General features: G+C 41.4%; 1 pseudogene; it reads left to right on the top strand.

The window, feature by feature from the left end:
- Positions 1 to 221: 221 nt before the first annotated feature.
- Positions 222 to 2115, top strand: LOC128941396 (uncharacterized; annotated as a pseudogene).
- The last annotated feature ends 4211 nt before the right edge of the window (positions 2116 to 6326 follow it).

Here is a 6326-nt window from a genome sequence, read left to right as displayed (position 1 = left end):
TAGAGTGGCAAGGGGTCTCATTGTTTGATTTTGTTTTGGTTTTATTGTTTAATAAACAGTTTTTTTCCACCTTTCTCCAAGGAGGTATTTTTTCCCTCCCGGACCAGTTGGGGGGAGGGGCCGATTGGATTTGCTTTTCCCACCGGAGCTCCTTTGGGGCATTCTTCCCCAAATTTGCTCTAAACCTGGACAAAGATGAAGCAGCACAGAAGACAACTAGCATGGCAGAACAGAGAGCTTTGTCTCTGGCCACTGCTGTAAAAGACAACAAAAACTGTTTCTACAAATACATCAGCAACGAAAGCAGGGAGAAGAAGAATTTCCATCCTTTTTTGGATGAGGGGGGAAACATAGTAACAAAGGATGAGGAAAAGGCCAAGGTACTGAATGTCTTCTTTGCCTCAATCTTTAGAACGACCAGTTGTCCTCAGGGTATCCAGCCTCCTGAGCTGGAAGACAGAGATGGGGAGCACAATAAAGCCCCCATAATCCAGGAGGGAATGGTCAGTGACCTGCAGTGTCACTTAGACCTCCACAAGTCGATGGGGGTAGATGAGATTCACCCAAGGGTACTGAGGGAGCTGGCTGAAGTGCTTACCAAGCCACTTTCAATCATTTACCAGCGGCCCTGGTCAACCAGGGAGGTTCTGGGTTGTAGCAGCCACAGGGTCTGCAAGGCCTCCCTGGCGGTCAGTTGCCTAAGATAAGAAATTCCTAGTCATGATGACTGGACCAAAAAAGCCCCTCTTCCACCTTCGGACCCTCATTATCTCTCTGTAAGACGATAAGTCATATTCGCCCCCACCCTTACTATTGGACTGTTTCTCAAAACTCCTATACCCTATATAAACAACTACTTCTGCCTAGTTCTGCAGAAGAGCTGTCACTGTGACCCTTCACAGAAGGTGCCAATAAAGACACTTTAGTGGAACCTCATGTGGCACTTCTCCTCTCTCTCCCTGCGTCTGCTGAGGCACTTAGCAAGCAAAGAGCTGAAATCACTAAAGAGCTGAATTCACCAAAGAGCTGATCTCACTTAAGAGCTGAGCTTCTTGCTAAGATTGCCTGCAGCTGAGAGCCTGGCTGAGGGACCTGGACAGGTTGTGATTAGCAGGACTTCACTATCTCGACACCTACGGCAGCCGGGGTTGGAGAGACCCTGAAAACCCCGTCGTAATAAAACCGGGTGACTGGAAATTAGCAAATGTGACACCTATCTATAAGAAGGGTCAAAAGGGGGATCTGGGGAACAACAGGCCTGTCAGCCGGACCTCAGTGCCGGGGAAGGGCATGGAGCAGATCATCTTGAGTACCATTGTGTGATACATACAGGACAACCAGGGGATCAGGCCCAGCCAGCATGGGTTTATGAAAGGCAGGACCTGCTTGAGTAACCTGATCTCCTTCTATGACAAAGTCACCTGCTTAGTAGATGACAGAAAAGCTGTCAATATTGTCCACCTAGACTTCACTAAAGCCTTTGCCACCATTTCTCACAGCATTTTCCTGGAGAAATTGGCTTCCCATGGCTTGGACAGGTGAACTCTTCGCTGGGTAAAAATCTGGCTGGATGGCCAGGCCCAGAGAGTGGTGGTGAATGGAGTTACAACCAGCTGGCAGTCAGTCATGAGTGGTGTTCCCCAGGGCTGAGTACTGGGGACAGTTCTGTTTAACATGTTTACTGAGGACCTGGGTGAGGGGATCAAGTGCACCCTAAGCAAGTTCACAGAAGACACAAAGTTGGGCAAGAGTGTTGATTTGCTGGAGAGGGATCTGGCTTTTGCTCATTCACTTGACAGTGATTTTTTAAGCAATCTCAAACACTCTTGTTCATAACAGTTGGCTAGATTGATGAGCTGAGGCTGACCACATGGAGTTCAATAAGTTGAAGTGCTGAGTCCTGCACTTGGGTCATGACAACCCCATGCAGTGCTACAAGCTTGGGGAAGAACGTCTGGAAAGATGCCCAGCAGAAAAGGTGTGGAAGTGTTGGTTGACAGCTGGCTGAACATGACCCAGCAGTGTGCCAAGGTGGCCAAGAAGGCCAATGACATCCTGACTTGTATCGAAAATAGAGAGGCCAGCAGGACTATGGAAGTGATTGTCCCCTTGTAGTTGGCACTGGTGGGGCCACACCCCAACTACTGTGTTCAGTTCTGGGCCCCTCACTTCAAAAAGGTCATTGAGGTGCTGAAGCACATCCGGAGAAGGGCAACAAAGCTGGTCAAGTGTCTGGAGCACATCTTGGTCTTGAGGGGAAGCCATAAGAGGAGCAGCTGAGATCAGTTGGTCTGTTCAGCCTGGAGAAGAGGAGACTGAGGGGAGACCTTATTGCAGTCTACAACTTCCTCATGAGGGGAAGAGGAGGGGCAGACACTGATCTCTTCTCTCTGGTGACCAGTGACAAGACACAGGGGAATGGCCTCAAGTTGTGTCAGGGGAGGTTTAGGTCAGATATTAGAAAAAGGTTCTTCACCCAGAGGGTGGTTGAACACTGGAAAAGGCTCCCCAGGGAAGTGGTCACAGTACCAAGCCAGCCAGATTTCAAGAAGCTTTTGGACAATACTCTTGGGCACATGGTTTGACTGTTGGGGATGGTCCTGTACAGAGCCAGGTATTGGACTTGATGAGCCTTGTAGTTCCCTTCCAAGTTAGCATATTCTGTGATTCTGTTGTTTAGCCTGGAGAAAAGGAAGCTCAGGGGAAACCCCTTATTGCTCTCTACAACTACCTGAAAGGTGGTGGTATGAGGTGGGTGTTGGTCTCTTCTCCCAGGTAACAAGTGACAAGACAAGAGGAAATAGCCTCAAGTTGCACCAGGGGAAGTTTAGATTAGATATGAGAAAAAAATCTTTTCACTGAAAGGGTTGTCAAGCATTGGAATAGGCTGCCCAGGGAAGTGTTCGAGTCACCATCCCTGAAAGTGTTCAAAAAATCATGTGGATATGGCACTTGAGGACATGGTTTAGTGGAGAACATGGTGCTAGTGCTAGGTTGAAGGTTGGACTTGTGGTCTTACAGGTCTTTTCCAACCTTAATGATTCTATGATTCTAAAGAAAAAAACCCCAAATACAGAGTTATTACATTTGACACTGAGATCCTGGACAAATGGTCTAAATTATAAGAATATCACACTATATCCAGTTCAAGGACCCAGAGTTTGGAGATATTTCACTAGGACTTGCATCTTCAAAAGCTTTGTATTACTGGGAGAGAGATCAATTTTGAAGCTAACTCTATGCATCCTACAATGAAGGGTAATCTTTGTCTCAAACATTCGCATACATACATATGTATAAGTATACATGGTATCTTAAAATAAATAAAATCCACATATGAAAACAATCATAAAATGTGAGAGTTCCCAAAGGTTTAACATCTCCAGAACACTAGTGCCATATCACTGAAATTGACTACCAAAGTTCAGCTGTTTGGAAATTAAGCACTGAAGGGGGTAATTTTTCCCCATGTATCAAGAACTACTTTTTCATATCTAGAATTGAATCTCTACTTCTTGGAAGTATGCAATGAAGGAACTTTTTCATGCACTTATAAATCCTACTGCAACCAAAGGATTATTCCAGATTTTCTAGTAGCCTACAAATTATGGCCATGACACCCAATCTCCATCTGACTGGCTTAATATTTTGTTAGCCTTAAGAATACAGCGGAAAATCCATACCCAACATGAATGTGGGATTTTGTCTTTAAAGGAGTGGCAGCCTCCATAAGTAGCATATGACATCTAATTCCAAGAGATGACTATGAACAGCACTGCATTTACAGGTATCAAAGACTTCAATCAGTGGGTCACTAGTGAAAACACAGAGAATAAACAGTAAACTATTTTATTGGGTTTTGGAAGAGGAGGTACTGCAGGGGTGGTTTTTGTGAGAAGATACCAGAAGCTGCTCATATGTCTGACAGAAGGGGAAAAATTGCTGCACAGCAGAAGCTGAAAGAGAGGAGTGAGAATATATGAGAAATAGCCCTGCAGAGACCAAGGTCAGTGAAGAAGGAGGGGGAGGAGGTCTTCCAGGTGCTAGAGCAGATGTATCCTCCATGCATACACAACTGTTTACAGCGAAAGAGAAAGAACTATACCAGTAATTCAGGTGGGCATTTTACCATATGAATCTAAAAGGTGAAACACATTTTATAATCACCAAGAACTTTATCTAGTACAGCTGAAACCAAGTAAAAATATTTGTAACAAATATGACACATAAGCTTTTATATACATTAAACAATTGAGAATTTCAAGGTATACAGAATGAATAGAATCACCAGTATTCATAGAAAACAGAAACAAACAAGTTTTCCTATTTTATACTTAAAGCTAGTAAATTAGACTGTCAGTTATAGACAGCTAGAAAGGAAATCCATTCTTATTCCAAGTACACATTGATTTTTGAATAAGAAATGGAGGAAGATAGATCTCATTTCCCTTCTATGGGTAGGCAGCCCTATAATATCCTTTCAGATCTGCTTACTACTTATTGCTTAGCTGAAACAAGTTGAAACAGCATATATGTAAGCATATGGCTACTAACTACACATTACTCTCTTCCCTGTTCTCTGCAGCTGAAGTTTTCAGATGAGAATTTGTTCCTTTAGTATTTTCTCATTTCCAATAGTACTCTTCTTCAAATTTGAGACACGTCTTTTTTCCTCTACATAGAGGGCAACTTGCAACAACAAGAACTACTGGTATTAAAAATGCTTCAGGTATTGTCAGTACCCTTCTAGAAGCAGAATGTTCCAGCTGCAAAGAATACACTGAACATCTGGACAGATTTTCCAGAAACTAAACATCTGCCTCTCACGCTGTTGTTTTTTATAGGACCTAAGCATTTAAAAACTATTCTCTGATTTCTTTACAAGCATAGCTATTTCTAGAAGGTCTTTAGAAGCAACACAAGCAGCTAGCATCACTAACAATGCATTGCTTTTTTCTTTTTGGAAAAATTAAAAATTATTGTAATTCAGCTTTGGGCATGAGAGTTGCACCTCCTAAAGTAGTCAGACATAAGGTTGAATCTTGCCTCTCCTCTAAAACAAGTCAACTTTTCCTCCTTTATTGTCAAAGTTGAAAAGGCCCCTGGATCATCTGTTTTAACACCTTGTGGATTCATATCCAAGAACTAAAACTCCTAGTTTCTATCACATGTAAGATCTGTCCATCTGATGAACTTAATTCAAGTTCCATAACCAATGCAAATACTGTCTGAGTTCTCCTACTAATACAGTAAATTTTTAAGGAGGAAAAGATAACACTGGGATTTAATGCAATGTTGTTTCTGTGAGAAGTATTGCAGGGATGGGTTTTTTCCTGTATTTATAAAGTTATGGACTAACTCAGTACATGTCTCTCCTGCAGTGACATAAAAAAAGGTGAACAAGATTTGATAGAAAAGAAATCTCTCCTTTCTATTACCTTAATTTCCCAGGACATCAGCAATTAAGTTATGACTCCACTGACAAATTGGTGAATTTTATTTCTTCCACTGGGAGCCTTAACACTTAATTCTGCTACAATGTAGATGGTCCAATCCCCTAATGAAGTATGCTAATCATAGCCCTCAGAAGAAGCAAGAATAATTTATCACACTGTTCAATTCTCTTAATACATTTTAGGAAAAACGTTATTCTAGCTTCTTTTGGAGAATAATAGAAGGAGATGATACTCAGCAGTAAACAACATTATCCATACAATCCCAAATCATTATTTTAAATGGTTATGCAAAACTATGCTTTAACTAAACTCTCAAGCATATTTGATTTTTTCCAGCATTTTATTTTACTAACATTTCTGGGGAAAAGGTTACCAACTCAAACAAAAAAGAAAGCAACAGCTTGCATAAAAATGTCCATATTGTCAGTCTACAGGTTTCCCAATTATTCCTGAACTATTCTGTATGCTGAAGGCTTCAGAGAAAGATGCAAAGTGCATTCCCCCTCTCTGTAATATGTATAATTAAATAGTATCATAAATAAGTATGCCTGGAAGAGTCCTCAAAATTAACATCTACTTTAAATGGTTTTCTTGACAGAAGGATAAGCTCATTATAGTTGTCACACTGTGTTTTCTGTTAATTATATTTCTGTACTTTCCAATTATTTTTGAACAAGTATGCAGCCTAAAATGCTTTCAAATTTTGTAAGCATACTTATATTTTATCTTTCAAATCACTAATGGGATTTCAATGAAAACTAATCCAAGGACATGCCAAGTGTGGATTATCAGAACTCCCTAGTAGACCATGCAAGAAGTTCAGCTGTAGATTAGTCTTCTAGGTAGAAGAAACTAATCTTTCTAATGAAA

This window comes from Melozone crissalis, unplaced genomic scaffold, assembly GCF_028551555.1.
Source record: "Melozone crissalis strain CALT ecotype California unplaced genomic scaffold, PUWL_Pcris_2 ptg000035l_1, whole genome shotgun sequence".
NCBI classification, from domain to species: Eukaryota; Metazoa; Chordata; class Aves; order Passeriformes; family Passerellidae; genus Melozone; species Melozone crissalis.
This window is presented reverse-complemented; position numbering and strand designations above follow the sequence as displayed.